At 35.1% G+C, this 10,634-nt stretch overlaps 1 pseudogene; it reads left to right on the top strand.

Annotated features, from left to right (window-relative positions):
• Window positions 1-10,634, top strand: part of LOC106462742 — a 144,289-nt pseudogene that overhangs the window by 7,307 nt on the left and 126,348 nt on the right.

Raw genomic sequence — 10,634 nt, 5'->3', positions numbered from 1 at the left:
GTTCAGTACATGTAGGTATGTAATGGTACTTAGGTTAGAAGAGATGAGGTAGAGCATTCTTCAGTACGTGTAGGTATGTAATGGTACTTAGGTTAGAAGAGATGAAGTAGAGCATTGTTCAGTACATGTAGGTATGTAATGGTACTAAGGTTAGAAGAGATGAAGTAGAGCATTCTTCAGTACGTGTAGGTATGTAATGGTACTTAGGTTAGAAGAGATGAGGTAGAGCATTCTTCAGTATATGTAGGTATGTAATGGTATTTAGGTTATAAGAGACAATATAGAGCATTGTTCAGTACATGTAGGTATGTAATGGTACTTAGGTTAGAAGAAACGATATATACCATGGGTAGCTCCTCTCGATAGGTCAGCGGTGAGTTTGAGGGCTTTAACGCTAAATGTAGGAGGTGGATACCGCGGTGGGCACAGCGTAGATGACCCATTGTGTAGTATTGCGCATAAAACAGACAAACAAAATACAAAGGGTACGCATGATATTAAAGGTTCTAAGAAACATACGAGGAGAATTTAGCGGTATCTAACCTGATACAGGAATACTCTAGGCAGGTGACTTAACTGTTTTAAATACACAGCACTACCTTCACACTTCATAAACTTTGGTCATTCAAGTACAAAATATCACAACCAATAAGATGTTTTGTACGCGAAGCACGAGTTTCCCCCCTAGTCATTGATTATTTGAATAAAGTCAATAATCCTAAACGGTTGAAGTGGAACGTTCCTAGATACTCTCTGTGGAAACAGCATAATTACTTATAACTTTAAAACGTATGTTGAAAAGAAAATATCCTAGTGTTATGAAGAAGGAAAAAAATATAACCCCTTCTTTATCGAGTTAAGTCAGATATATGTCTAAAGCTAAGCTTGTAAAGTTAACCATAAAACAGTGTCTTACGATCATAGAATCATAAAACTAGGTCAGTAAATTACAGATGTCATCAGTAGAGTACTCTCGTCTTAGCGTTGTTTCCAGCCGCAAAGTGTGATGATATAAAAATATTACTATTATGTAGCAAGTTAACTTATCACACCCACTAAGCATTTGTTAAATACGGTATATTTCTGTTTCATTTGAAAACGTGTATTTGTTGTTAAGCTCAAAGCTACACAATGGGTTATCTGTGTTCTTCTCACTGCGGGTACCAAAAGCAAATTTTTAGCACTGTAAGCCCTCAGTCTTATCGCTGAGCCTCTGAAGAGTGCAGCTGAAAGTAACTAATAGACATTAATGTGAAAAATTATAAGTGTTTTAGGAAAATGGTACGATGCTACTGAAACGTTTGATTATCTGACACACGCAGTGTGTCTATGGAAGGAATTCAAGTCGATATTAACTAATTGGCAATTTTCCATTACCGTTTCCTGCAGTATTTTAGTTGTAGTGTCAGGGATAGACGAGGAAACTATAAGTTTCAACCATAACTATTCGATTTAGATTTATAAAACCATTTCACTTGTTATCCCAATCACTTTATCTTGTTGATGTTAAAGCCATTACTTCTGATAATTTTCTAAGAAATATTATGGAACTTAGTTTGAATGTCGTTGAACAGCCAGATAAAGATGGGAATGGAACTTGGTACTGTGTAATGCACGTGTATTGGTGTGACTTAAGTAATAATTCAGTGGACGTGTTGAGGTATTGCTCCGTCGAGTATGTCCGTTTTGAGGGAAAACTCATTTTATACTATTTATTGGAAACTAAAGTATATATTATTTAATGGCTAAGGCTTCCTCTTCCTCAGTCTAGCATTATCAGTCATAGTTGTCAAAATCAAACACACCACTCTAGGTGATATTATTATTCATCAAACGTTATTTTTATCATACATGGTTTCGGCAGATCAGTATATCTACAGAACGACAGCTGGAATTAGGCAGTTGTTGGATTCAAGATATTAAACCAGTACTACTAGCTGTTATAGCGAAAGGAAAGAGTGTTCCAATAAGTTAATTATATATCGTATAAGGCCTGGCATGGCCAGGTGGTTAGGGCGCTTGACTCGCAATCTGAGGGTCGAGGGTTCGAATCCCCGTCACACCAAACATGCTCGCTCTTTCAGCCGTTGGGTCGTTATAATGGGTTTTTGGCTGAGTTATCAGTATTTTTTGTCTATTTAGATTTGTTTTACTGTGAGTCTGTATGCAGAAAATACACGTAGTTTGTAAGTTTGCATTACTGCGCCGTCTTGTCTTTAATTCCAGATTTCTTATGATGATAACAGTAAAGTGGTGGACTAGTACTATCAATACATACTTTTACACAAAACTCTTATATTTCAATTCAATAGCACCGGGTGTGGCTTAATGGTTAGTGTGTCGGGCTGCGGATCGAATGGTCATGAATTCGAGACATGATTTCACTGAACTCACTCTACACTGTCAGCTGTGTGCACTTTATAAAGATAATAATTATCTCCATTATTCGGTTCATAGAACAGAACAAAACCCTTGTTGCGACGGGTGCTACTGGCTAGCTGCCTTCCTACTATCAGCACTTTAAAATTAATTACGGCTATATCTGATTTTTGGAGGTTTTTGACCTAGCCGTTTAGTCCATGTGCGCATAATTCGAATCTGCTTACCAAACTTTCAGTATTCTTGCGGATATTGAGTCTATAGTAATTTTGTCTCACCTATCGCTTATTCTTCTCTCTTTGCATCTGTCCATATGTATCTTATGTCATCTGTGTCCTCATAGATGTTTGTGCAACCTTTACTAAGACTATTTAGCACTAACAGTTTTCACCTTGAAATATGCAGAATGGTGAACATTTCCAACTTTCAGTTGTCCATTCAGTATCTACTTATTTGTTTCTCCTTTGCTGAATTACTGATTATTACTCACAAAAGTCCTAATGAGGGTTGATATTTAATTCTCATATTTGAACGCACACTCCTTTCTTGGTGATAATTTGTATGTTTGAGCACGTTCTGATCGCTGTAACTGCTCTAAATAAGTAAATCTTATACGAACTTTAACGTAATCATATATTAGTGTAATATCAGTTGCAAGCTTTGGTTCTATGATGGCGACTATCGTTGCACAAAGTTCTAGCGCGATACTGCTTTTAGGAACACGCGATTAGTAGTACCACTTAATGCACGTATTTATGAAAGTTCTCACATGCTAACCTAAAGCTAGCGTTGTTTTTGTTTGTTTTCAATTTATACACAGATTATTTCAGATGGTGCAAGGAATAAGCAACTGGCAGCCAAATGATATTGATCTAGTGTAGGTATACTGGTTTTAAGCAACTATTTGAAGAAATCAGTTTGTGTTTTAACATTGTATGTTAGGAGAAGCTTCACTTATATTATGGCCGCCATTTTCTCTAGATCTGATGGTATAACGTATGCTGATAACTTGTCTTAAAGAAACACAAATTATGTTATTCTGAAAGACAGTTGTTGATATTTGAGTATCTTTAAATAGTTTTATGATTTTCTGGAGTATTTCTGCCAAACCAGAATATCATTTTCAGATGCTGTGGTCGTTTGGATATCTTTCTTCAGTTGCTCCAGAAAGTTCAAGGTTCTAGCCCACGATATACAGCTAAATATTCTTCGTTTTTTTCAACTGTGGGACATTATAAAATTGACTGGTAATGTGTCAAAAGAAGCTCTGTAAGTGGCGGTTAGTGCTGATTGGTTGTCCTTCCTTTGCCTAAGAGTTCAAAATTAGGGACTGCTATGCTTGAACTCAAGAGTTTATGACCTGACCGTTTAGCCCGTGCATTGCATAAGGTGCCTTTCAGGTTGAAATTATTAAATACCACTCTTTTTACAGCCTCTTGTTTAATTCACTTATGAGATCCTTCTGGAACAATGCATAGCCTACGTTTTCCATTAATTTTCTATAGTGTCTGACGAGATGAAGTGTGGGTTGACTCTGCGGTAGAGCTCTGGATTTCGGAGCTGATGAGTAGTGTTCGAATCCATGCGATACCACAACATATTCTCCCCACTTTAAATTGTAGGTGTGCTATAAGTGCTACAGTCAACCACTTAATGTGGATAGTGAATGATAGGTTAGTGCTGAACGGCTGCCTTTCCTCTGGCCACAAGTTCAAAATTAGATATAGTGGCGAATAGCCTTAAAAGCTTTGCCATAAATACAAAATACAAACGCAAAACGAGATGACACACACACACTATAAGTTTTATTTTTTCACTTTTTCATTCCGTGACTTATAAGCATATATCAACACATGGTGCACTTTATTTCTTAAGGCTGAATTTTCCTTTTTCATACTTTGTTTCACTGCTGTATAGAATTTCTTAGCTCGGTTTTATATTGTACAGATAAATACATAATCCTCTGAAGATGTCTTTGTTCTGTTTCACTTATATGTCAGTTCTTCAGTTTGGCTTTGTTAGAAGCTTTCCATTATTTTTCTAATCATACACTCCTTCAATAAGCCTCAGCTCTTCACAATTTCTATCTTCCAGTGTACAGTAAACATGGCAAAGAAGTATTCGTTCAGGCATCTTTGTGACATCATAGAACATCTTTGTGACTTTCTTCTTGATGTTTATGTCGTTTCCTTGACTGAGCCTATTCGCCAGTTCATAATTACTTTTACACTTCCTACACTTAAGCTATTTAGTGCTAACTTTTGTTTTATTTTTCAAGCCACTTATCCTTATTTCCTGCATCATTTCCTTTTTCTATCAACTGCACTGACAGAACTTTTTGTGTTCTCTTCAAACGTGCCAGTGTGTTGCTTCCGAAGCTGAGCGTCACTTAAAGGCTCTTTATAGCGGGAAATCCATTTCTCTCTATAAATATACGATCTTCCAATTTTTCACGGAGTCATATAACTGGTATACTAAAGTTACGGTTGCCTTTTCAACTGTAAATCTTTTGCAATAGTAATTGTTTTTCCTGTCTACCTGCAATAAATATCTCTCATTCCTCTTCAGGGTGCAGTAACTTCTGAATTTTGCTAATGCACGTATTTCCTCTTATTCTCTCATTCCAAAATATAGAGTTCAAAACTTAGATTGAACTATCAATAGTTCTCAACACTAACTCCCCAATTTTAGTATACTTGGTTTGTTCGAACCATCCTGGATTCTTAAGTTCTCACACATAACGAATGACGCCCTCTCTCACACACACACACACAGACTTTCAGTTAATTCTTTACATTGAGTGTTGTAATGGCAAAAATATATGATGTAATTTGCGCACCCCACCGGTAGTGAAAGGTATGAAAACAAGTCGATAATATTTTAGGTTTAACAAACATTTGTGACATACCATAAATAAAACGTGTGTAAATACTCAAACTGAGACAAACCCAGGAAGTATTTCGCAGGCCTTTCTTACATGCATCACCACACTAGTAAATATGTTATATTGTGTGGATATAAAAACGTTCTGTAAAAGTGGATGTTGCAATTGAATGAATAAATATACTTATTTTCGTTTTGACAAGCTTTCGGCTCTCCTACTTGAACTTTCGTCAGATCGTATTGTGAGCATTTGTACCTGTACATCTGTAACGTTCAAACAAGACCACGTGAAGACTCCAGAAGGAATCAAAACGAAAATAAATTATATGTATAATGAGATATAGTACAAAATGTTTTCACATTACTTCAACTTTTCAACTATATGAGCTCATACACATATAATAGCTGAAGGTTATTATTTTGATCATTAATATATTTAAAACAGTATGCTGTGTTTAATACAGAATTTTAATATAACATTTTACTTTTAATTTCATTTTTCCAAATATATTTTAAAGAACTTGACAAAATATTTTGCTATATCTCGCGCATATTGCTTAGCATTACTAACATCAGTATATTTTCAGATGCCATTCTTACAAGTCCTTCGTCAAACCTACTGCAAAACTAGGTCAATATCAAATTAATTAAGTTCAAAATTGTAGATTTTTGTGAACAAAAATAAAATCGGTCTTAATGGGCGCTAATAGCGTATGATTGGTCATAGGTCAAGAAGTGATTCCCACATGTACAATTCAAAAGTCTAGAACAAAAAAGGAATCAAACTGTGGAAGAGGGTAGAGTTCTCAGGCTTGAAAGTTCTTAGTGTGACGTATTTCAAAAATAAGTGATTTGCATTCTCTTATAAACAGAGGTCCAAAATTTTCTGGATTTTGATTGTAACGCTTTGTTCATATCCTAAATGTCTTAGCAGCAAAACATACTATTTGTGCAACTATGCCAGTGTATTAGACATTAGCTGCTGAAACTGGACAAACACCACAAAAATGTTCTATACTTTTAGTAAATCGACTTTATAGACGAGCATTAGAAAATGTCTTAATTCAGTTATTACATTTCGAGTTTGTTTTTTAAACTAACACAAATTCTTAAAGAAATCCACAGTTTTTCTTAACAGTTTCGCATTAGTAGCGTTCTGCATAGTTTTAAAATAACACAAAACTAGGGAGTTAATCGCACTTTATAAGGAAGAGATCCAATGTTTCGTACTACGCTCGAAACTACTTTTTCCATCGTGTTCAGGCTGATGGTTAGGATATGCTCTATTGTTCAACATCGTTATTTCCATTGTAAATCTTAGACCACTCATTTTGATAAAGTCTCCACACACACACATACTCCACCGTGTTCAGGCTGATGGTTAGGATATGCTCTGTTGCTCGACATCGTTATTCCCATTGTAAATCTTAGACCACTCATTTTGACAAAGTCTCCACACACACATACTCCACCGTGTTCAGGCTGATGGTTAGGATATGCTCTGTTGCTCGACATCGTTATTACCATTGTAAATCTTAGACCACTCATTTTGACAAAGTCTCCACACACACACATACTCCACCGTGTTCAGGCTGATGTTGCTCGACATCGTTATTTCCATTGTAAATCTTAGACCACTCATTTTGACAAAGTCTCCACACACACACACTCATATTTATTAGAGACGAAACGTTGTCAGCCAAAACTGTGCTTGTCGAGTGGTTTGTTTCGGGCTAGCCTCTTTTTCTTTAGACCTACACTATCTATCTGTTATTACTGAGAAAGTGATTTCACTAAACGTTTCAACTATATGTGTTTTATCTCTCTCTCTCTCTCACACACACACACATTCATCCATCATTGAAGATATGCTTTTATAATACGACCTCTCGTGGAATATTTACAAAGTACACAACATACAACAATTATTAATTGCAAATAATTATAATTAGAAGAAAATATTATAATCTAATATTTTATTCAATCAAATAATTATTTAATTTTTAATAATTTGTATTCAATACTTATGTGTTTAAGAATTTTATATTTTTGTGATAGTGTAATTAGTCTCCCGGTGGGTCAGCGGTAAGTTTACGGACTTCCATTGCTAAAATCCGGGTCTCGATTTCCCGAGGTCGCCAAAGCTCAGATAGCCCATTGTGTGGCTTTGACCTAAAATAAATCACACATACACATACTGTAATTAACTGACTAGAACACGCTTTTCCTTTGTAGATGAGCATTGCTGCTTTTTTTAGGTTTAAATCAAACGTTTGTTACTCTAACTATCGTTCTGTTGGTAGAACCAACAGTTTTTATATATCTTTGAAAATTTACTTTTTAGTTTTAGTGACACAATATTATTGTCATGTGGCGAGAATAACAAGTAAATTCCTCATGAATATTTCAAAGATTTTGATTCCTAAATACAAGCGATTATTCATATTTTTCACACGAGTAATTTGATTGATGTTTAACCACAACATAAAAGACAAAGCTACTTATTCATTAGATCACTAAGTAAAGTGTGACAGCTTTATTTGGCAACAACTGCATATTTAAATCCATTGATCATTCAATTAAAACAAAATGATATATATCAGCTTAAATTAATCGATATGTCACCTAGGCAGAATTATCAAGCACTGACTGAAAATGAGCTGTACTATGTATCTTTTATGTTTTTAAAGCCAGATGGTCCCATGTAGGTTTTAGTACTTAAAGCTAGGAGGAACTCGTGTAGGTCACAGTTGTAAATGTAAAGAAGAACCATAACAGGTTTCGGTTGTGTAGGTAAAAAAAATAACTAGAGGAGGGGGTCTAGTTTGAAAGGAGAGTCATACAGGTTTCATTTGTAAAAGTAAAAAAAAAAAGGTTAGATCAGATCTCATTTATAAAGAGAGGTCATAAAGGTTTTAGTTGTGAGAGAAGAGCTGGAGCAGATCTCACTTGTGAAAAAGGGGGGTCGTACAAGTTTTAGTTGTGAAAATACAGAAGAGTAGGAGCAGATCTCATTTGTAAAAAGGAGTTGTGCAGGTTTCAGTTGTGAAAGTACAGAAGAGATGGAGCAGATCTCAATTGTAAAAACAAGTTATACAGGTTTTAATTGTAAAAGTACAGAAGAGCTGGAGCAGATCTCAGTTGTAAAAAATGAGCCGTACAGGATTTAACTGTGAAAGTACAGAAGAGCTGGAGCAGATCTTGGTTGTAAAGGTGGCCGTGCATCTCTCAGTTGTGAAAGTATAATGAGGGGGCTAGCAACATAGCTTTATTCATTATGCATTTTGTACTTTGCAGTTTTTCGAAATATGCTGCACTTTAATTTAATAACAAACTGAACAGAAGCATAGTGATTTTGCGTAGACGTGTTTTGTATTTTTTATAAGCGCTGTTTGAAGGAAACGTTTTATCTTTATGTTTCATGTCTTTAATTAATATGCAGGAATCCAAGATTTACGAAATAGCTGATAGTGGAATCAACATGTCAACAGGCTCAGTTCTTCTAACAGGATCAACGGGTATGTAGTACGTTATCGATGTCTTCACTTGTATAAGCCTGTTAAAAATATAAAATAATGTTAATATAAGCTGCAAGTTCCAGAAAATATGTTTATTTTTAAACTAGTTCAAATATATAAAGCGTCGACTATCCTTGAAGTTTTCACTTTGTCGTTTCTCTGTCTGTTCATAGTTTTACTTGGCAGCTTAACTATGTCACTTTGTTGACCCATTTTCACATGATAGCTGACCTATTCACATTGCTTACACACTTTCACGCGATGATTGAAGCAATCACATTGTTTGTGTACTTTTACGTGACAACTCAACTACATTGCAAAAGTCATTGTTTATATATTTTCCCAATATGTTAACTGCATAAAATGTACATTTTTACTGTGCAGTTAACTGTTATTCAGTTTACATAAATACTTTCACAAATAGCTGTAACAACTCACTGTTTAGAGTTTTATTTGATTTCAAAATGACAGCTCATTACTTCTTAAATATGAGTTCACAGGATACAACCAGTAAATCTGGTTAGCTTTAACTTTATGTACATAATAAGTTGTTTTAATGAAATAGTGTTAAATGTTCGGTATCATATTTTCCAAGGCTCAACAAACAACATTGGGAAGTGTAGTGGGGAGGCATCTCTTGGTAGTGGCTATACTGATCTCAACGTCCCAGTGTACGCCACAGTAAAAGGGGTAAGTATTCGTTTAAGTTTGTTTGTTTGTTGTTTGGAAATTTTATTCCCAACATAGAAAACAACTCGAAATTTGTCTATTTGTACATAAGAATCAGACTTTTATTGCTATTTTCCTGTGACAGCGTGCTTCTCAAATACGTCCAATTCCGTTTAGTGAAGAATCTTCAGATTCATCAGATAACGAAGACGCACGAGCAACCGTGACAACAACATCTTCCCACACCACGAGCGGCGAGATTGAGTCCAGCGCTTCTACTGGCAGTTCTGGAAAAGGAGGAAGGATTCTAAACAATAATTCCCCTGCACCGCAAAACTGTAATTCTCCTTTGAAGTCTGCCACAAGAGGTAAGTTTAGCATAGGAATATAACATCTTAATCTTACCTTGAATAGCTGATATATTTGGAAAATATACTGGTTTTTAGAAACAATACTTGTGATGAATATATACTCAACTAGCGTATAGCCCGTCAAAAATGACGGGGCAAGTACAACCACTTCCAGCCCATAGTATACTTTAACCTCATATTTCATAGCTAACTGAAATAAATAAATTTTGCGAAAAAAACCAACAAAGAGGCAGAAAAGTGTAGTCGAGGCAATCAAACGTCGGTAAATTCCTTTGTGAGCCAATCAAAATTAAGATCATTCATGAAATGAATTCGTGGAGTATTCATAGAATAATTATTGGTAAAAATCAGTTAGATTAACATATTCTAATATATAGAAAAGCCAGTTCGTTTTGATAACACTACGTTCCAACAATGGCTTTTATGTCATGTCGCTTAGCAACAAAAGTATAACCTAATATTCTTGTTAGTCTATGTACTGAAAGTATAAAACGAAATTTATAGAAAACAAAACTGGCAAAATATTTGTTGATTTCTTAATTTAGAGTCTCCGTTGTTTAAAGAGTTTTTTATTATTATTAAACACGTTGGTGATTTAACAGAAAATAGCTTAATTCAGAAACGATTTAAGTTTAAAATTGAATCGGTATTTTTCTTTCATGATAAATTTTATACACTTGTCTCTAGGCTAGGTGATTCCAACACTCACTACACATATAAGGTTTCACGGCACCTCCCTCACAGCCCCCTTTCACTCCCTTCACTAAAATCGTAATGGGCAGATAGTAATCGAACTATTCTATCTGGATAAATG

Source organism: Limulus polyphemus, unplaced genomic scaffold (assembly GCF_000517525.1).
Source record: "Limulus polyphemus unplaced genomic scaffold, Limulus_polyphemus-2.1.2 Scaffold1237, whole genome shotgun sequence".
In the NCBI taxonomy this organism is placed as follows: domain Eukaryota; kingdom Metazoa; phylum Arthropoda; class Merostomata; order Xiphosura; family Limulidae; genus Limulus; species Limulus polyphemus.
This window is presented reverse-complemented; position numbering and strand designations above follow the sequence as displayed.